General features: G+C 39.4%; 1 pseudogene; it reads left to right on the top strand.

Annotated features, from left to right (window-relative positions):
- Positions 1 to 788: 788 nt before the first annotated feature.
- Positions 789 to 23,036, top strand: LOC106436943 (annotated as a pseudogene).
- The last annotated feature ends 30 nt before the right edge of the window (positions 23,037 to 23,066 follow it).

The following is a 23,066-nucleotide window of genomic DNA, read 5'->3' as shown; positions in this document are numbered from 1 at the left end:
AGTAGTATCACCCGCTTACTACTGAACGACGTTGGTGGTTCCTCTATCGGTGATGAAACCTTCATGCAAGCCATCTCGAAGGTCTTTTCTCTCTGTTCTCTGTTTCTTTTTGTCTCCATTCTTCCTAAGTAGACGTGGCAGAGTAAACCAAGTGTTGATACTTATAAGAGAAGTGTGAAGAACCCAAGCTGGTATAGAAAAGTTATAAATTAGACAAATGAGGAGTTAGTCTAGCCTCTAAAACTCGTATATCACTTAGTAAAATTGATCAGTAGTCAATCCATTTTTTAGCAGTAAGTGTATTTTCTGGGGGCTTACCGGATCTGCCGATAGAGCATATAAAAAATTACTTAGCAAGGAGTTTAAGAAGTTCCAGGTTTAAATTCCCATTAGAAAGAGAGTTAATTTAACATGATTTAGATTCCGGGAGAGATGTACGAGCTTTCTGATCTTAATCTTTTTGTCATTCCAAAAAAAAATGGATCATTACATTTGAGTCATTACTAGCTAATTGGTTTTCAGATAAATACAAGTCAATCTTGCCTTTTCTATTTCTATTTTTCTTACATAATGAAAGAGAGTACTAATGTATCTTGCTTGTTTTGTACACGTTAACGTTGGGTATTAATCAGAACGTTGTAGCTTTGCTTAGTGTCGCTTGTGCATCTTGGGTGATATGTTTCCTTGGTATCTCTTACGCTATTTGGGGTTTTATGACTTGGTACGGAAGTCGTATGGTTATGGAACATGGCGCCAAAGGAGGTACCATCTTCGCATTCATCGTATCAATCTCCTTTGGCGGCACGTAAGTATACATGTCCAAGGCTCTTTAGGGTTCTTGACGCACAAGTAAACCATGATCTTTGATGTCTTATGTTTTACAGATCACTAGGTCAAGGTTTGTCGAATCTCAAGTACTTCTCAGAAGAGGTTGTAGCAGCAGAAAGTATTACCAAAGTGGTGAACAGAGTTCCTGATATTGATTCAGACAACCTTAAAGGTCAAATTCTAGGAGAGTTGAAGGAGAAGTGCAATTTAATCTTTGATGATTTCTGTTTGAGGGTTCCATCCGGAAAGACTGTGGCTTTGGTTGGAGGAAGCGGGTCGGGAAAATCAACAGTGATATCGCTTTTTGCAGAGATTCTTCTTGATGGTGTGCCCATTAATAAGCTGCAGGTGAAGTGGTTAAGGTCGCAAATGGGTCTAGTTAGTCAAGAACCACTGCTATTCGCCACTTCCATAGAGGAAAACATATTGTTTGGTAAAGAAAATGCAACAATGGATGAAGTAGTGGAAGCTGCAAAGGCCTCAAATGCTCATACTTTCATCTCTCAGTTCCCTCATGGTTACAAAACTCAGGTTTGATTCAAGTTTAAGTACAACCTGCTTATGTTTTTTTTTTTAAATTGGATCAAATGCTAATATTAATACAAAAAAATGCTCACATATTTTTTTTTTATTAACGACAGGTTGGAGAAAGAGGAGTGCAAATGTCAGGGGGGCAGAAGCAGAGGATAGCAATAATCAAATCACCAAAAATGCTTCTTCTAGACGAGGCAACAAGTGCATTGGACTCAGAGTCTGAAAGAGTAGTCCAAGAAGCCTTGGACAATGCCTCTGTTGGCCGTACAACTATTGTTATTGCACACCGCCTCTCTACTATTCGTAATGCTGATGTTATATGTGTAGTCCATAATGGTCGCATTGTAGAAAGTGGATCACATAAAGAGCTCATGGAGAACTTGGATGGTCAATCACTACAAGAAAACATCAAAGATTCTGAGGGAAAAAATCGTCGGAATTTCGTCGGAATACCGTTATTCCGACGACATACCGACGAAACAAGTCGTCGGAAATAATTCCTCGGAATTTCTTCTTTCGTCGGAAATCCCTCGGAATTTTCCGACGGAATTCCGAGGAAACAAATTTCCGAGGATATTCCGAGGACCATTATTTTGTCGGAAATGTCCTCGGAATATACCGAGGGAGAACTTCGTCGGGATATTTCCTCGGACGTTCATCGATCGATGCGTTTTAGACATATATACATCGATCGATAGGAATATACCGAGGGACATGTTCCCTCGGAATATACCGAGGGACATGTTCCCTCGGAATATACCGAGGAACACGTTCCTCGGAATATTCCGAGGAACACGTTCCTCGGAATATTCCGAGGGAACAGTTCCTCGGTATATTCCGAGGAACATGTCCCTCGGTATATTTCGAACTTTTTTTTGTAAACAGATCGATCGATGGATTTATGTCCAAAAACGCATCGATCGATCGCGTAAAAAATATAATTAATTTCCTCGGAATGTAAAAAATATTAATTTTTTTAAAAAAATAAAATTTCTGAAATTTAAATTCGAAAATATGAAATTAAAATTAAAATTAAAATCATATTAATTAATATTCAAAGTTTCACAAATAAAAATAAAACATTCCGAGTTTTTGGGAAAAAAAAAAATAATCTACGGGTCTGGCACGTCCGGGAACACCTCGTTCGGGTACATCCTCTGCATCATCTCCATCATTTGCTGGTTCAGCCTCCTCTGTGCCTCATAGCCCGCCTGTTGAGCCGCCATCTGGGTCTCCAACAAAGATATACGATCATCTTTGTCCTTCAACTGAGCCGTAAGTACTTCTGGATCAACAAAGGGCGGTGGTGCAGAAGAAGGAGGAACCGACCGGGTGCGACGACCCAAACCGACCAAACGTCCCTTTTTCTTTGGAACCGACTGAATAGAAAATAGCCAAATTTACAAATTTAAACAAAAAAATAAATGAATTGAACTTTAAAAAAAAAGAACTTACGGATTCAACGATTTCGTTGATTCGACACCGAGACAAGTTGGTCGAAGCCGTCGAAGCGTCATCCTCGGTTTGAAGCTGAGACACTTCGTCTACCACCTGAGTTTGGACCAGGTCGACCACGTCCCTCACAAGACCGTCATCAATCTGGCCGGTCTTCTTGTTGGTATACGCCCTCCTCATTAGGGCGAGATCATCAACCGGCTCGCCATCATTTTCTTCCGCCTTGAAAAAAAACATAAATTAAAGAAACATTAGAAATTAGAAGAAATGCACAATAAATTAAAATTCTGAAACTCAAATAATTGAAGAAAAAACGTTTGAACTTACCATGCGATCTCCCAGAGTGGCAATAGATTGAGCACCCAAGTTATGCTTGTAGATGCCCTTCCCTTTACGGTCGCTCCTGCGGTTGGTGGAGTTGGTGGAAGAAGTTTCTTTCGTCTCTTCCTTATCCCAATGCGCACACAACTCCTTCCAGACCGTGTCGTTCATCGACTTTGGTACCTTTTAATATAAAAAAAAAATAGTTTATTAAATTTAAAAATAGTTTAATAAATTAAAAAATTGTTTAATAAATTAAATCGAACCTTATTGATTTCCCACTTTTTCTTCCACTCGTGGATCTGCTTCCCATAGTTGTCCATAACTTTATGGACGAAGTGGTGATAGATAAAGAGCGTCTCATCGGAATTCCAGTTGAACTCTTGCTGAAAAAAAAACACAATTAGTAAAAAATTAATATTAAAGATTAAAAATATAAGTAAAAAATTAGAATACTTACCGCAAACTGACGAAACCACAGAACCTGCTTTTCGGTAGGGAAGTGAGTGAAAGTCGGATGTCCCTTGTCGAGGGCCGAGTACATCATACGGTTGATCCATGCGCTGATCCCGTTCCCGGATCGGTTGAACCTAATAAAAAGAACAAACGGTTAATAATGAATCAAAATTTAAAGAAAAAAAAATGTTTAATTACCATGTTTGACCATGTCCATGTGGATACGGAGTGAGATACGGAAGATGGTCACGACCGGGCTGTTGAACCAAATCCGCAACACTCATCACTCCTGGAGGACCCGGAGGAGGAGGAGCGGGTGCAGCAGCGGGAGCGAGAGGAGCAGGAGCGGGTGCAGCAGAGGGAGATGTATGGTAGGAGCTGTGGGGCGAAGGGGAATCCTGAAAATGGGTGGAATCCCGAGACTGGCTCCCCGTACCACCACGACCACGACGCTGTCGAGGCCGGATCTGATCATCATGAGACCTGTAAATTAAAAAAAATATATTTAATAAATACAGAAATATATAAATTATTTTTTTTTTTAAAAGTCTCAAATAATTTAATCACAAAAAAATATTTATAGATATTAAAAATATTTAATAAATATATAAAAATAGTTCTAATAAAAAAAATAGTTTTAATAAATAAAAAATAGTTCAATAATTACAAAAAATAGTTTTAATAATATATATATATATATTAAAAATATTTTTAAATCCCAAATAATAGTTTTTAATCAAAAAAAAAGTTGTATAGATATTAAAAAATGTTTTGTAAAATCCAAAAAATCGAATTTATATACAAAATTTTTTTTGTAAAATCCAAAAAATCGAATTTATATAGAAAAATCGTTTTGTAAAATACAAAAATCGATTTTATATACTAAAATCGATTTTCTAAATACAAAAAAATAAAAAAATAATAAAAAAATTATAAATCAATTCAACAAAACAAATTATTCAACTAAATCACAATTCTAAACCTATTATACAACCAAAAATCACAATCCTAACCAATCACCTTAACAAAAATCTATCAAAACTCCACAAAAACCTAACAAATAGAATCTAAGAGAGTGGGATAGGGTCCTTACATGATTTGTGTAAGAAAAGGGGGAGATCGCCGGAGATATCGTCGGATTTCAGGGGGAAATCGCCGGAAAAAAAGAGAGGAATCGCGCAGAGGAAGAAGAGAGAAATGGGGAAGAAGAAGTGGCTCGTGGTTATAAAACCTAGGGTCCGACGGACATTTTCCGTCGGAATTCCGTCGGAATTTTAATTTCAATTTTCGCGAAATATTTGCCCGGTAAAATGAAAATATATGCCGAGGAAATTCCGACGGATAGTAAAGTATCCGTCGGAATTTCCTCGGAATATTCCGAGGAAATACCGAGGAACAATTGTTTGGGGTTTCAAAACATCAATTTTTTTGGGGTTTTTCATTTGTTATACAATTGTAATGTATACCATTGAGGATTCTTTGTATAGATTAGCATAAACCATGAAATAACAAATTTCAAAACTAATTGAAAGTATTCCCTATACCATTCATTAAAACGTATAAGTGTTTCTCTTATGTTGTGGGATTTCGTTCATACAATCGGAAAAGTGTTAATTAAGGGGTAAGGAACAAATTTTAGACTTCATAAGTAACGTAAGACACTTTATAAGGGTTATCTAGGTGTTATTCAAACCGCAAAACGTTTTTTTCGGTTTACAACCCCTATTTCCTCGGAATTTCCTCAGACTATTCCGAGGAAACCCTTGTCTTCCTCGTAATTCCGTCGGAATATTCCGAGGAAATTCCGAGGAACTAGTGTTTGGGGTTTCAATCTTGTATGTTTTTTTATAAACGCATCGATCGATGCGTTTGTTTAGAAAAACCCATCGATCGATCACCAGATGGACGAAAGCCGTAAGAATGTGATCGATCGATTGGATTGAACTATCGATCGATGGAACAAATCTGAAGCCTTCCTCGGAATATCCTCGGAAAATCTTGTATGTTTTTTTATAAACGCATCGATCGATGCGTTTGTTTAGAAAAACCCATCGATCGATCACCAGATGGACGAAAGCCGTAAGAATGTGATCGATCGATTGGATTGAACAATCGATCGATGGAACAAATCTGAAGCCTTCCTCGGAATATCCTCGGAAAATCTTGTATGTTTTTTTATAAACGCATCGATCGATGCGTTTATGTGAAAAAACGCATCGATCGATCACCAGATGGACGAAAGCCGTAAGAATGTGATCGATCGATTGGAATGAGCAATCGATCGATGGAACAAAATCTGAAGCCTTCCTCGGAATATCCTCGGAAAATCTTGTATGTTTTTTATAAACGCATCGATCGATGCGTTTATGTGAAAAAACGCATCGATCGATGGGTGTGCGAACAGAATTATAAGGCAAAACCCGACCTTTTTGGATCTAAACCTCAGAACTCTCATCCCCTCCGATTTCCCCTATAATTCGCCCCCCCCCCTTTTTCTCTCTCTATAATCATCCGATTTGAACAATTTTGGGCTCTATTCCCCTTGATTTTTCGAGCTCTACCTGATTCCTACACTCGTTTTCACCCTAAGACAGGTATACTCCGCGAATCTCCACATTCTGAAATCGTGTTCTTGAGCAATTTTTTGGGTTTTGTGTATTTCTTATTTCCGTGTTGATTCCTTGATCAAATATGCATGAAACAGATGTTTAAACATGGAATAGAACACAATTGTCTGTGATCAACGAGTTTGTAACAGGATTTGAGATGATTTACGGATTGACAATTTTTTTGAATTTGTTTTTTTTTTATCACAACTCGATTTCGCTTTTCATTTTCATGTTGCTTTGAGTTCTTAATTGATTATAACCATGTTGAGAGCAATGATTCTATTTTGTAGAGAATGAAGCGCACAAAAATGTCAGCAAAGAAGAACCCACAAGAAGAGGGTTCGTCTCATCTGGAGAAGCAAAGGCCAAAGAAGTGGGATAAGTCTGATACCACCCACTACAACAACATGAAGAAGGTAGCCGTTCCGGCTACACAACTAGCATGTCCTGAGACGATGACAATATTGGGAATCCAAGCAGACATTGAAGGACTGTTCCAGAACATGGGTCTAGGCCAACTATGCAACCTCAACGAACCCACTTATCCGGAGTTGGTACGCCAGTTCATAGCATCCGCATACGTCACCCGTCCCGATGATAGGCATCAGGAAGGTTTTCTGGCATTCGTAGTGCAGAAAGTATACTATGAGGTAACTTTCACAGACCTCTGCGGACTATTTGGATTGAGTGCAGGGGAGAGGACATCTGGTCTTTATTGGACTTCAGAGCTGTTGAACTTCTGGGAAACGATTGGCACAGGGGTTTATAGATCTTCTCAGGCAAAGGAGTCACTTATCCGGAGCCCAGTACTGAGATATGCCACACGCCTCATTGGCTCATTGCTATACGGGACAACCACAGCCGCATCAGTCACGCAATGGGAGTTGTGCCTCCTGTACCAAGGTGTGAGGCATTTGCTACCGGCATTTGGAAACTCTACATTCCCACCTGCTACTGCCTTCAACATGGGAGCGGTGCTGGCCGCAAACTTAGCAGGATACAAGGGGAAAGTAACCAAAAAAAAGAGCAATGCATGTGGATTTGGTGCAGTGATTACTCGGATCCTTAGACATGTGGGTGTAGACTGCAAGAACCAGGAGGTAGCACTGGACAGATCGAACAACATTGCTTGGAACTACCTGGATGTCATTTCTCTAGTAAGTAAGGAGTTCATAGCTGGTCCCCACTCGAGGATCCATCGGGATGGTCCTTACGTCTACGTATTCCAGGACCGAGCGAAGAAAACACTCTACTGCCACCTACCTCAGATCGGTCTCACTTCTCTACTTTCAGAGGCTGCAGTTGAGTTCCTACCCCCTGCTACCGCACTAGTAGACAAGCCATCCTTCTTCACGCCAAAATATCAGACCAAAGGCAAGGGCGTGGTTGATGAAGAAGGAGAAGATGAGGCTGCACAAGCCATTCCAGATGATTCACAACCCCATCAGCTACTCCCATCAGACTCCAGCCAGTACAAGCTGCAAGAGCTTCCACCGAACGCCACTTCGCGCCAGCAACAACATTGGAGAGATCAGAGCATAAAGACAAACAACGACATGCTACACAAGATCTGGGCTGCCATTTCACGTATCAGGCCGTGTCGTTGCCAAAAGGATGATGTAGTTCATCGGGACAACTCTCCATCCACCTCTGGTTCGGGTTCGAGTGGTACACACAGGGTAAGAAAGAGGTCCAAGAGACCCAACGATGCAGGAACATCTGGAGCAGGAGACGAGGAGTAGGAGCTATCACCATCTATTTTATTTTCTTTTCTATTCTAACGTTTTATGGTCTTATTTTCTGTTAATTTTGAACTGAGTTTTTTTTTGGGTTTCTTAATTATGAGTTCGTATTTCTTTTACATGGTTTCTTCGTTTTATTTGGTTGTGTTCTGAGTAGTTTTTAATTCGTATTCAGCTTTGCCTTGCTAGATAAACCAAATAACTATTATTCGAGGAAAGAGGTTATATCAAGTGTTCCTCGGAATTTCCTCGGTATTTCTTTTAAAATAAAAACAAATAAGTTCAATGGTAGTCTGTTTCCGAGTCATCATCACCAGATGAATCTGAATCTGGATCTTCGTGAAACTCTCCAATCACTGGTTCATCCTCTACGTGAACGACGGCTTCCTCTCCAAAGTCGGTTAAATCGACTACAAGGCCAACTCCAGCTAAATCTTCTGCTGCACTTAAGTTGCCGGATGTGCTTGGTTGTAGTGGGTCTTCCAGCTCAGAACTTCCCTGAACTCGGCCTCTCGGGTTGAGTCTTGTAACAGTAACCCATGGATCATCTCTGTTTCTTACCCGGGGGTACTTGATATAACAAACCTGTAACATTTAGAAAAATTATAAATTAATACACATGATGATGAATCATTCTGAATAATTAACATTTAATTACCTGATCGGCCTGAGAAGCAAGAATGAAAGGATCATAATATTGCAGCTTTCGCCTCGAATTTACTGATGTAACACCAAATGCATCTGTTCTCACACCTCGATCTGGGGTGTTGTCGTGCCAATCACAATAGAAAACAGTACAGCGCAATCCAACCATGCCCAAATACTTAATTTCCAAAATCTCATGTATGTGTCCGTAGTATACATCATCTCCTGATGCAGAACAAACGCCAGCATCATAAGTCGTACTCGAACGTCTCCTCTTCTGAGTTGTGAATGCATATCCTCGAGTACAAAATCTCGGATATGACTTCACAACAAAGTTTGGTCCAACGACCATCTCACGTATCCAATCGTCAAATGTTTCACCTCTGGCCAAACCAGCAGACACCTATTAATAGCACATATATATATATTATATCAATAAATGTGAATTAGTATAAATATGTGATAAAATATATTTTAATTTGTTTAAAGCACTCACATAAGTAAACATCCATCCACTAAATTCTCTCTGCTTCATTTCTTCTAGTTCGTCCTCTGTGGCGTATCTATACTCGAACCGCTTTTCTGCCATGAAAATCCTGTATATGATGACAATAATGTAATTAATTAAGATTTAAATTTCAACTTGTTAAAATAAAAATTTGTAAGCTCATTTATTTACCTCTCATATTGAAGAACGTCTTCGCAGTTGGTGAGCAAATATGTTTGCAAATGACTGCGCTCCTGCTCAGTAAGTCGACGGTCCTTTGGTTTTCCGCTAAGTCGTCCAACATCTGTGAAAATGTCTGGAACCGTAACATGATATGCTGCCCGTTCGCCTCTATCATCATGCCGAGCAGGTCTTCTGTTTTTGGTCTGAACTTCTGCTGGAAAGTAGTACTCGGCAAAGTTTGAAGTTTCTTCATTGATCATCTGTGCGACTATAGAACCTTCCACCCTACTTAAATTTTTCACCATCTTCTTCAAATGGAACATATACCGCTCATACAGATACATCCATCTATACTGCACAGGACCACCAAGTTCCAATTCTCTTGCCAGGTGAATAACAAGATGCTCCATAACATCAAAAAATGAGGGAGGAAATATCTTCTCAAGGTTGCACTGAATCACGGCTATGTTAGTCTTCAAATTTTCAATACCTTCAAGAGTCACTGATCTCGTGCATAAATCGCGGAAGAAACCACTTATCCCTGCAATTGCTTCATGAACATTTCGTGGTAATAGTTCCTTGAAGGCGAACGGAAGGAGGCGCTGCATCATTACATGGCAATCGTGGCTTTTCAAGCCAGTAAACTTTCCTTCCTTTCTGTCGATACAGTTACGCAAATTTGATGCGTAACCGTCTGGAAATTCCACATCGTTTGAAATCCAATCAAATAACGCATCTTTTCCCGCTGCATCAAGTCGGTATATGGGAAAAGGAGCCCTACCATTTTCATCAACATGAAGTTCTGAACGAGCACATATATCGACTAAATCCAGTCTTGACTTCAAATTATCCTTTGTTTTACCTTGAACATTAAGGATCGTGTTCATGAGATTGTCAAAAAAGTTCTTCTCAATATGCATGACATCTAAATTATGCCTTAGCAGATGATCCTCCCAGTATGGCAGATCCCAGAAAATACTTTTTTTGTGCCAGTTATGTAGTTCTCCAACAGCATCTACCGGAAAACGCTCATGTCCACCGACTTCTGGCGTCCTTTCTGCACCAAAATCTCTTAGTTGTATCTTCAAATCTTTCCCACAAATTTCCGGAGGTGGACTGTCAAACACCCTCTTGTTCTTCGTAAACAAATTCCTACTCCTACGATATGGATGATCAGGTGGTAGGAATCTCCTGTGACAGTCAAACCAACACGTTTTCCTTCCGTGTTTTAGTTGGAAAGCATCAGTGTTATCTTGACAATATGGACATGATAGCCTTCCATGCGTTGTCCATCCAGACAACATACCATATGCTGGAAAATCACTTATTGTCCACATTAGTACTGCCCGCATTTGAAAGTTTTCTTTACACGAAACATCGTATGTTTCAGCACCTTGAGCCCATAGTTGTTGCAACTCATATATTAGTGGCTGAAGAAACACATCAAGTGATCTCTTAGGATGCTCTGGTCCGGGAACGAGAATCGAGAGGAACAAAAACTCTCGTCGCAAGCACAAGTTTGGGGGGAGGTTGTATGGTGTAAGAATGACGGGCCATAGAGAATATTGTCTTCCACTCTTGCCAAACGGACTAAAACCATCAGTACATAATCCAAGGTAGACATTTCTTCTCTCATACGCAAAGTCGGGATACTTTGATTGGAAATGCTTCCACGCTTTTGCATCTGAAGGATGTCTGATCTCACCATCTGTTGAGTGCTCCGCATGCCATCTCATTGGTTGCGCTGTGCGTTCAGACAGATACAACCTCTGCAACCTTTCCGTCAAAGGTAAATACCACATCCTTTTATATGGCACTGGAACTCTTCCACTCGTATCTTTATAACGAGGCTTTCCACAAAATTTGCATGTAACCCGCTGTTCATCCGCCCTCCAATAAATCATGCAGTTGTCGCTGCATACATCTATTACCTGATACGATAAACCAAGACCAGCTACGAGTTTCTGAACCTCGTAGTATGAACCAGGAGCTACATTATCCTCGGGTAGAATACCTTTTACAAAATCAGCAATCGCATCCACACAGTCTTCAGCCAAATTATAATCTGTTTTAATGCCCATCAATCTTGTAGCAGATGATAAAGCTGAATGACCATCTCTGCAACCTTCGTACAATGGTTGCTTTCCAGCATCCAACATATCATAAAATCTCCTAGCTTCTGCATTGGGTAAATCTTCCCCTCTAAAATGATCATTTACCATCTGCTCAGTACCTACACCATAATCTACATCCGTTCTAATTGGTTCTTCTAATCTAACCGCTGGCTGAGGTTCGCTAGTACTACCATGTTCATAATCAGTTTCCCCATGATGATACCAAATTTTGTAACTTCGTGTAAACCCACTCAAATATAGATGAGTCCAAACATCCCACTCTTTAATAACCTTTCTATTTTTACAATTAGAGCAAGGACATCTTAACTTACCTGTTTTTGCTTCCGGTTGTCGGTGAACTAACCCCATGAATTCGGTTATACCTCGTTGGTATTCTTCCGTAAGCAATCTCGTGTTCGGATCCAAATGAGGTCGATCGATCCAAGAACGGAAATAATTTGAAGAAGACATATTTTTTATGAATCAAATTCGTGTGTAAATAGAGTAAGAGGGAGGATGAAGATATGGAGTGAATGAAGAGGAAGAGGAGTGCTTGTTTATATAGATTAAATCCTGCCGACATACCGAGGAAATTCCGACGGAATTCCGACGGAAAAGGCTAGTTCGTCGGAATTTCCTCGGAATTTTGTAAAATCCCCCAACGGCTCTCCAACGGCTATAATATTTTCTCGGAATTCATCGGTTTTTTCCGAGGAAAACATTGTTCCTTGGAATTTCCTCGGAATATTCCGACGGACGGAGGTTTCCTCGGAATTCCGTCGGTATATTTCGAGGAAATTCCGAGGAACCCCAATTTTTTGTTTCCTCGGAATTTCCTCGGAAATTCCTCGGTATATTCCGAGGATTTCATTTTCCGTCGGAATGTCCGTCAGAATACCGCTGTTTTCTTGTAGTGAATACACATCTCTTGTTCGCTTACAACAGATGGAGAACCAAGAATCAGATGGTAGTCCAAGACGTCCTATTCAAAGCAGTGATTTGAATAGTAGCCCAAGACTTTCTATTCAAAGCCGGTCTAACTTGTTAACCACTTCAAGCGCTGAAACCAATCTTTCTGGTTCTATAGCCAAGGAGAGGAAGCCGCCTATGCCATCATTTAAGAGGTTGATGGCAATGAACAGACCAGAGTGGAAACATGCATTGTCTGGTTGCACAAGTGCAGTGTTACATGGTGCCCTACAACCAATATATGGATTTTTTTTTTAAAAATAAATATATATTAATTATTCTTCATCCCCGAAGGGCATCGGACTACAGCTCGTTCCGATGCACCGGAGAAACGTGAACCCTAGGTTACAATATATGGATTTGCTTCAGGATCAATGGTGTCAGTCTATTTACTAACGAGTCATGACGAGCTCAAAGAGCAAACAAGGATCTACGTGCTGTTTTCGTTGGTCTATCTCTCTTCTCTTTCTTAATCAATATCATTCAGCATTACAGCTTTGCTTACGTGGGTGAAAACCTAACAAAACGTATCCGAAAAAAGATGCTCACAAAGATATTAACCTTTGAAGTTAATTGGTTCGATGAAGACGAGAACTCAAGTGGTGCAGTTTGTTCAAGACTTGCAAAAGAAGCTAACTAGGTATGTCCTTCCCCCTTATCAATTTAAACATGTTTTCAGGGCCGGATCTGGTCATAGGCCAGTAAAACATTGGGCTTGACCCCCAAAAATTTTGGAAATTTCTTACATAGGCATAGATCCTCAAATTTTTGATTTTTTTTTTAATTAAAGTTCTTAAAAAATGTTTCAAGCCTCCAAAATCTCGGAGCTGGATCTGAATGTTTTACAAATTTCTTGATCTCGTAATATTGTCGCTGTTATTAGACACAAAGTGTCCCACCCCACATCGGATGTTGGAAGAGATACTTAGTAATATATAAGATAGATGAGCCACTCCACTTATCATCAATTGGTTTCAGGTTGGAAGTCCATCTAGCTTAATATGGTATCAGAGCCCGATCCACGCAGTTCAACCTGATTAATCGATCTGGCCCAAAGTTGGCATATCGATCTTTACCTGAGCATTCCTAGATTGATGCTCAAAGAGCCATCATCTCAAGGGGGCGTATTAGACACACACTACAAGAAAACAACAAAGATTCTGAGGGAAAAAATCGTCGGAATTTCGTCGGAATACCGTTATTCCGACGACATACCGACGAAACAAGTCGTCGGAAATAATTCCTCGGAATTTCTTCTTTCGTCGGAAATCCCTCGGAATTTTCCGACGGAATTCCGAGGAAACAAATTTCCGAGGAAATTCCGAGGACCATTATTTTGTCGGAAATGTCCTCGGAATATACCGAGGGAGAACTTCGTCGGGATATTTCCTCGGACGTTCATCGATCGATGCGTTTTAGACATATATACATCGATCGATAGGAATATACCGACGGAACTGTTCCCTCGGATTATACCGAGGGACATCTTCCTCGGAATATTCCGAGGAACACGTTCCTCGGAATATTCCGAGGGAACAGTTCCTCGGTATATTCTGAGGAACATGTCCCTCGGTATATTTCGAACGTTTTTTTTGTAAACAGATCGATCGATGGATTTATGTCCAAAAACGCATCGATCGATCGCGTGAAAAATATAATTAATTTCCTCGGAATGTAAAAAATATTAATTTTTTTAAAAAAATAAAATTTCTGAAATTTAAATTCGAAAATATGAAATTAAAATTAAAATTAAAATCATATTAATTAATATTCAAAGTTTCACAAATAAAAATAAAACATTCCGAGTTTTTGGGAAAAAAAAAAATCTACGGGTCTGGCACGTCCGGGAACACCTCGTTCGGGTACATCCTCTGCATCATCTCCATCATTTGCTGGTTCAGCCTCCTCTGTGCCTCATAGCCCGCCTGTTGAGCCGCCATCTGGGTCTCCAACAAAGATATACGATCATCTTTGTCCTTCAACTGAGCCGTAAGTACTTCTGGATCAACAAAGGGCGGTGGTGCAGAAGAATGAGGAACCGACCGGGTGCGACGACCCAAACCGACCAAACGTCCCTTTTTCTTTGGAACCGACTGAATAGAAAATAGCCAAATTTACAAATTTAAACCAAAAAATAAATGAATTGAACTTTAAAAAAAAAAGAACTTACGGATTCAACGATTTCGTTGATTCGACACCGAGACAAGTTGGTCGAAGCCGTCGAAGCGTCATCCTCGGTTTGAAGCTGAGACACTTCGTCTACCACCTGAGTTTGGACCAGGTCGACCACGTCCCTCACAAGACCGTCATCAATCTGGCCGGTCTTCTTGTTGGTATACGCCCTCCTCATTAGGGCGAGATCATCAACCGGCTCGCCATCATTTTCTTCCGCCTTGAAAAAAAACATAAATTAAAGAAACATTAGAAATTAGAAGAAATGCCCAATAAATTAAAATTCTGAAACTCAAATAATTGAAGAAAAAACATTTGAACTTACCATGCGATCTCCCAGAGTGACAATAGATTGAGCACCCAAGTTATGCTTGTAGATGCCCTTCCCTTTACGGTCGCTCCTGCGGTTGGTGGAGTTGGTGGAAGAAGTTTCTTTCGTCTCTTCCTTATCCCAATGCGCACACAACTCCTTCCAGACCGTGTCGTTCATCGACTTTGGTACCTTTTAATATAAAAAAAAAATAGTTTATTAAATTTAAAAATAGTTTAATAAATTAAAAAATTGTTTAATAAATTAAATCGAACCTTATTGATTTCCCACTTTTTCTTCCACTCGTGGATCTGCTTCCCATAGTTGTCCATAACTTTATGGACGAAGTGGTGATAGATAAAGAGCGTCTCATCGGAATTCCAGTTGAACTCTTGCTGAAAAAAAAACACAATTAGTAAAAAATTAATATTAAAGATTAAAAATATAAGTAAAAAATTAGAATACTTACCGCAAACTGACGAAACCACAGAACCTGCTTTTCGGTAGGGAAGTGAGTGAAAGTCGGATGTCCCTTGTCGAGGGCCGAGTACATCATACGGTTGATCCATGCGCTGATCCCGTTCCCGGATCGGTTGAACCTAATAAAAAGAACAAACGGTTAATAATGAATCAAAATTTAAAGAAAAAAAATTGTTTAATTACCATGTTTGACCATGTCCATGTGGATACGGAGTGAGATACGGAAGATGGTCACGACCGGGCTGTTGAACCAAATCCGCAACACTCATCACTCCTGGAGGACCCGGAGGAGGAGGAGCGGGTGCAGCAGCGGGAGCGAGAGGAGCAGGAGCGGGTGCAGCAGAGGGAGATGTATGGTAGGAGCTGTGGGGCGAAGGGGAATCCTGAAAATGGGTGGAATCCCGAGACTGGCTCCCCGTACCACCACGACCACGACGCTGTCGAGGCCGGATCTGATCATCATGAGACCTGTAAATTAAAAAAAATATATTTAATAAATATAGAAATATATAAATTATTATTTTTTTTTTAAAAGTCTCAAATAATTTAATCACAAAAAAATATTTATAGATATTAAAAATATTTAATAAATAAATAAAAATAGTTCTAATAAAAAAAATAGTTTTAATAAATAAAAAATAGTTCAATAATTACAAAAAATAGTTTTAATAATATATATATATATATTAAAAATATTTTTAAATCCCAAATAATAGTTTTTAATCAAAAAAAAAGTTGTGTAGATATTAAAAAATATTTTGTAAAATCCAAAAAATCGAATTTATATACAAAATTTTTTTTTGTAAAATCCAAAAAATCGAATTTATATAGAAAAATCGTTTTGTAAAATACAAATATCGATTTTATATACTAAAATCGATTTTCTAAATACAAAAAAAAAAAAAAATATAAAAAAATTATAAATCAATTCAACAAAACAAATTATTCAACTAAATCACAATTCTAAACCTATTATACAACCAAAAATCACAATCCTAACCAATCACCTTAACAAAAATCTATCAAAACTCCACAAAAACCTAACAAATAGAATCTAAGAGAGTGGGATAGGGTCCTTACATGATTTGTGTAAGAAAAGGGGGAGATCGCCGGAGATATCGTCGGATTTCAGGGGAAAATCGCCGGAAAAAAAGAGAGGAATCGCGCAGAGGAAGAAGAGAGAAATGGGGAAGAAGAAGTGGCTCGTGGTTATAAAACCTAGGGTCCGACGGACATTTTCCGTCGGAATTCCGTCGGAATTTAAATTTCAATTTTCGCGAAATATTTGCCCGGTAAAATGAAAATATATGCCGAGGAAATTCCGACGGATAGTAAAGTATCCGTCGGAATTTCCTCGGAATATTCCGAGGAAATACCGAGGAACAATTGTTTGGGGTTTCAAAACATCAATTTTTTTGGGGTTTTTCATTTGTTATACAATTGTAATGTATACCATTGAGGATTCTTTGTATAGATTAGCATAAACCATGAAATAACAAATTTCAAAACTAATTGAAAGTATTCCCTATACCATTCATTAAAACGTATAAGTGTTTCTCTTATGTTGTGGGATTTCGTTCATACAATCGGAAAAGTGTTAATTAAGGGGTAAGGAACAAATTTTAGACTTCATAAGTAACGTAAGACATTTTATAAGGGTTATTTAGGTGTTATTCAAACCGCAAAACGTTTTTTTCGGTTTACAACCCCTATTTCCTCGGAATTTCCTCAGACTATTCCGAGGAAACCCTTGTCTTCCTCGTAATTCCGTCGGAATATTCCGAGGAAATTCCGAGGAACTAGTGTTTGGGGTTTCAATCTTGTATGTTTTTTTATAAACGCATCGATCGATGCGTTTGTTTAGAAAAACCCATCGATCGATCACCAGATGGACGAAAGCCGTAAGAATGTGATCGATCGATTGGATTGAACAATCGATCGATGGAACAAATCTGAAGCCTTCCTCGGAATATCCTCGGAAAATCTTGTATGTTTTTTTATAAACGCATCGATCGATGCGTTTGTTTAGAAAAACCCATCGATCGATCACCAGATGGACGAAAGCCGTAAGAATTTGATCGATCGATTGGATTGAACAATCGATCGATGGAACAAATCTGAAGCCTTCCTCGGAATATCCTCGGAAAATCTTGTATGTTTTTTTATAAACGCATCGATCGATGCGTTTGTTTAGAAAAACGCATCGATCGATTACCAGATGGACGAAAGCCGTAAGAATGTGATCGATCGATTGGATTGAACAATCGATCGATGGAACAAATCTGAAGCCTTCCTCGGAATATCCTCGGAAAATCTTGTATGTTTTTTTATAAACGCATCGATCGATGCGTTTGTTTAGAAAAACGCATCGATCGATCACCAGATGGACGAAAGCCGTAAGAATGTGATCGATCGATTGGATTGAACAATCGATCGATGGAACAAAATCTGAAGCCTTGTCGTGCCAATCACAATAGGAAAAAGTACAGCGCAATCCAACCATGCCCAAATACTTGATTTCCAAAATCTCATGTATGTGTCCGTAGTATACATCATCTCCTGATGCAGAACAAACGCCAGCATCATAAGTCATATTCGAACGTCTCCTCTTCTGAGTTGTGAATGCATATCCTCGAGTACAAAATCTCGGATATGACTTCACAACAAAGTTTGGTCCAACGACCATCTCACGTATCCAATCGTCAAATGTTTCACCTCTGGCCAAACCAGCAGACACCTATTAATAGCACATATATATATATTATATCAATAAATGTGAATTAGTATAAATATGTGATAAAATATATTTTAATTTGTTTAAAGCACTCACATAAGTAAACATCCATCCACTAAATTCTCTCTGCTTCATTTCTTCTAGTTCGTCCTCTGTGGCGTATCTATACTCGAACCGCTTTTCTGCCATGAAAATCCTGTATATGATGACAATAATGTAATTAATTAAGATTTAAATTTCAACTTGTTAAAATAAAAATTTGTAAGCTCATTTATTTACCTCTCATATTGAAGAACGTCTTCGCAGTTGGTGAGCAAATATGTTTGCAAATGACTGCGCTCCTGCTCAGTAAGTCGACGGTCCTTTGGTTTTCCGCTAAGTCGTCCAACATCTGTGAAAATGTCTGGAACCGTAACATGATATGCTGCCCGTTCGCCTCTATCATCATGCCGAGCAGGTCTTCTGTTTTTGGTCTGAACTTCTGCTGGAAAGTAGTACTCGGCAAAGTTTGAAGTTTCTTCATTGATCATCTGTGCGACTATAGAACCTTCCACCCTACTTAAATTTTTCACCATCTTCTTCAAATGGAACATATACCGCTCATACAGATACATCCATCTATACTGCACAGGACCACCAAGTTCCAATTCTCTTGCCAGGTGAATAACAAGATGCTCCATAACATCAAAAAATGAGGGAGGAAATATCTTCTCAAGGTTGCACTGAATCACGGCTATGTTAGTCTTCAAATTTTCAATACCTTCAAGAGTCACTGATCTCGTGCATAAATCGCGGAAGAAACCACTTATCCCTGCAATTGCTTCATGAACATTTCGTGGTAATAGTTCCTTGAAGGCGAACGGAAGGAGGCGCTGCATCATTACATGGCAATCGTGGCTTTTCAAGCCAGTAAACTTTCCTTCCTTTCTGTCGATACAGTTACGCAAATTTGATGCGTAACCGTCTGGAAATTCCACATCGTTTGAAATCCAATCAAATAACGCATCTTTTCCCGCTGCATCAAGTCGGTATATGGGAAAAGGAGCCCTACCATTTTCATCAACATGAAGTTCTGAACGAGCACATATATCGACTAAATCCAGTCTTGACTTCAAATTATCCTTTGTTTTACCTTGAACATTAAGGATCGTGTTCATGAGATTGTCAAAAAAGTTCTTCTCAATATGCATGACATCTAAATTATGCCTTAGCAGATGATCCTCCCAGTATGGCAGATCCCAGAAAATACTTTTTTTGTGCCAGTTATGTAGTTCTCCAACAGCATCTACCGGAAAACGCTCATGTCCACCGACTTCTGGCGTCCTTTCTGCACCAAAATCTCTTAGTTGTATCTTCAAATCTTTCCCACAAATTTCCGGAGGTGGACTGTCAAACACCCTCTTGTTCTTCGTAAACAAATTCCTACTCCTACGATATGGATGATCAGGTGGTAGGAATCTCCTGTGACAGTCAAACCAACACGTTTTCCTTCCGTGTTTTAGTTGGAAAGCATCAGTGTTATCTTGACAATATGGACATGATAGCCTTCCATGCGTTGTCCATCCAGACAACATACCATATGCTGGAAAATCACTTATTGTCCACATTAGTACTGCCCGCATTTGAAAGTTTTCTTTACACGAAACATCGTATGTTTCAGCACCTTGAGCCCATAGTTGTTGCAACTCATATATTAGTGGCTGAAGAAACACATCAAGTGATCTCTTAGGATGCTCTGGTCCGGGAACGAGAATCGAGAGGAACAAAAACTCTCGTCGCAAGCACAAGTTTGGGGGGAGGTTGTATGGTGTAAGAATGACGGGCCATAGAGAATATTGTCTTCCACTCTTGCCAAACGGACTAAAACCATCAGTACATAATCCAAGGTAGACATTTCTTCTCTCATACGCAAAGTCGGGATACTTTGATTGGAAATGCTTCCACGCTTTTGCATCTGAAGGATGTCTGATCTCACCATCTGTTGAGTGCTCCGCATGCCATCTCATTGGTTGCGCTGTGCGTTCAGACAGATACAACCTCTGCAACCTTTCCGTCAAAGGTAAATACCACATCCTTTTATATGGCACTGGAACTCTTCCACTCGTATCTTTATAACGAGGCTTTCCACAAAATTTGCATGTAACCAGCTGTTCATCCGCCCTCCAATAAATCATGCAGTTGTCGCTGCATATATCTATTACCTGATACGATAAACCAAGACCAGCTACGAGTTTCTGAACCTCGTAGTATGAACCAGGAGCTACATTATCCTCGGGTAGAATACCTTTTACAAAATCAGCAATCGCATCCACACAGTCTTCAGCCAAATTATAATCTGTTTTAATGCCCATCAATCTTGTAGCAGATGATAAAGCTGAATGACCATCTCTGCAACCTTCGTACAATGGTTGCTTTCCAGCATCCAACATATCATAAAATCTCCTAGCTTCTGCATTGGGTAAATCTTCCCCTCTAAAATGATCATTTACCATCTGCTCAGTACCTACACCATAATCTACATCCGTTCTAATTGGTTCTTCTAATCTAACCGCTGGCTGAGGTTCGCTAGTACTACCATGTTCATAATCAGTTTCCCCATGATGATACCAAATTTTGTAACTTCGTGTAAACCCACTCAAATATAGATGAGTCCAAACATCCCACTCTTTAATAACCTTTCTATTTTTACAATTAGAGCAAGGACATCTTAACTTACCTGTTTTTGCTTCCGGTTGTCGGTGAACTAACCCCATGAATTCGGTTATACCTCGTTGGTATTCTTCCGTAAGCAATCTCGTGTTCGGATCCAAATGAGGTCGATCGATCCAAGAACGGAAATAATTTGAAGAAGACATATTTTTTATGAATCAAATTCGTGTGTAAATAGAGTAAGAGGGAGGATGAAGATATGGAGTGAATGAAGAGGAAGAGGAGTGCTTGTTTATATAGATTAAATCCTGCCGACATACCGAGGAAATTCCGACGGAATTCCGACGGAAAAGGCTAGTTCGTCGGAATTTCCTCGGAATTTTGTAAAATCCCCCAACAGCTCTCCAACGGCTATAATATTTCCTCGGAATTCATCGGTTTTTTCCGAGGAACACATTGTTCCTCGGAATTTCCTCGGAATATTCCGACGGACTGAGGTTTCCTCGGAATTCCGTCCGTATATTCCGAGGAAATTCCGAGGAACCCCAATTTTGTGTTACCTCGGAATTTCCTCGGAAATTCCTCGGTATATTCCGACGATTTCATTTTCCGTCGGAATGTCCGTCAGAATACCGCTGTTTTCTTGTAGTGACAAAATGTCTCACATCGGATGTTGGAAAGGATTCTTAGTAATATATAAGATAGATGGACCACTCCACTTATCACCAATTGGTTTTAGGTTGGAAGCCCATCTAGCTTAACAGCTGGTTGGTGAACGAGCATCATTGTTGGTACAAACTACATCGGCAGTGATCATAGCTTGCACACTTGGTTTAGTCGTCGCTTGGCGATTAGCCTTAGTTGTGATCGCAATGCAGCCACTAGCTGTTGTGTGTTTCTACGCGCAAACCATTGTGCTCAAGAGCACGTCGAAAAAGGCGATCAAAGCGCAAGATGAGGGCAGGAAACTAGCAGCAGAAGCTGTCTCCAACATCAGAACCATCACAGCTTTCTCGTCACAAGAACGTATCTTTAAACTGCTCAAAAAGGTTCAAGAAGCCTAGCAACATGCACTTCGGTTTTAAACTTTTGGTACGGTGGTAAACTCATCGCTGATGGAAAGACAACGTCAAAAGCATTTATTGAGATATTTATGATCTTTGTAAGTACTGGTCGGATTATAGCTGAAGCTGGGACCATGACGACCGATCTAGCTAAAGGCTCAGACTCAGTTGGGTATGTGTTCGATATTTTAGATCGTTGCACAACCATTGAGCCTAAGGATCCAAAATGGTATATCCCGGAGAAGATAAAAGGCCAAATAAGTTTTCTCGATGTGGACTTTTCGTACCCCACACGACCAAACATGGTTATATTCAAGAACTTCTATAGAGATCGAGGAAGGGAAGTCAACGGCTATAGTGGGTCCAAGTGGTTCAGGTAAGTCTACAATAGTCAGCTTAATCGAGCGGTTCTATGACCCATTAAAGGGTTGTGTTGAAATCGATGGGCGTGATGTAAAATCGTATCATTTGAGATCGTTTCGTCGACACGTAGCTTTGGTTGGCCAGGAGCCAGCGTTATTCGCCGGAACGATCCGAGAGAACATAATGTACGGCGTAGAAGAATCCGATAAATGATACAAGTGGTGATCTTTAAGGATCAAATGGTTAAAGGATAAGGATCAAATGGTTAATAGATACCTGAAATGTAACCAAAGGAATAAAAAAATACCCAATATTTTCTCAGAATACCTGAAATGTTTTTTTTTTAATTGAAATTTTACATGATACCCAAAACTTTGCATCGATGTTTTATAAAATATCTGAAATGATGTCATGTAAAGACAGCTAAAGTTAATGATACTGATAACATGTCTGATTATCGATTTAGCATACTTTTGTTTTAAATGTTCAAATTATTCTTTAAGTATTTGTATGACTGACAACTATACGTGATAATAATAATAGGTACTCTAAAAACGTTAAAAATGCAACGTCGTTTACTAGAAAACAAAATCAGGATAGATTTGATTCTTTTCGCATTCAATTATTGAGTTTCCCCCCCCTCCCCCCCCCCAGGAGGTGGGAGACACGAAAGCTCGAGAGATGTGTTAACAGATATTATTTAGTGAATGGTGTTTAAAAAAAAGAACAATACTTAGGTTCACCCCTGTGGTGAATGGTTAAATTCACCACAGTGTTCATAACCAATCAAAATGCCATGTATTAGTAGTTAAAAAAGACAATAAAAATAAAAATAAAATAGCTGAAAAAAAAACAACACCGCCATTAATTAACGCCGTCTAAAAACTTAAACTCTAAAACCATAAATCATAAATCTGAAACCCTAAACCATAAATATCAATCCTAAAATCT

Source organism: Brassica napus, chromosome C7 (genome assembly GCF_020379485.1).
Source record: "Brassica napus cultivar Da-Ae chromosome C7, Da-Ae, whole genome shotgun sequence".
NCBI lineage: Eukaryota > Viridiplantae > Streptophyta > Magnoliopsida > Brassicales > Brassicaceae > Brassica > Brassica napus.
The sequence above is the reverse complement of the archived record's forward strand: the minus strand, read 5'-3'. Positions and strand labels throughout refer to the sequence as shown.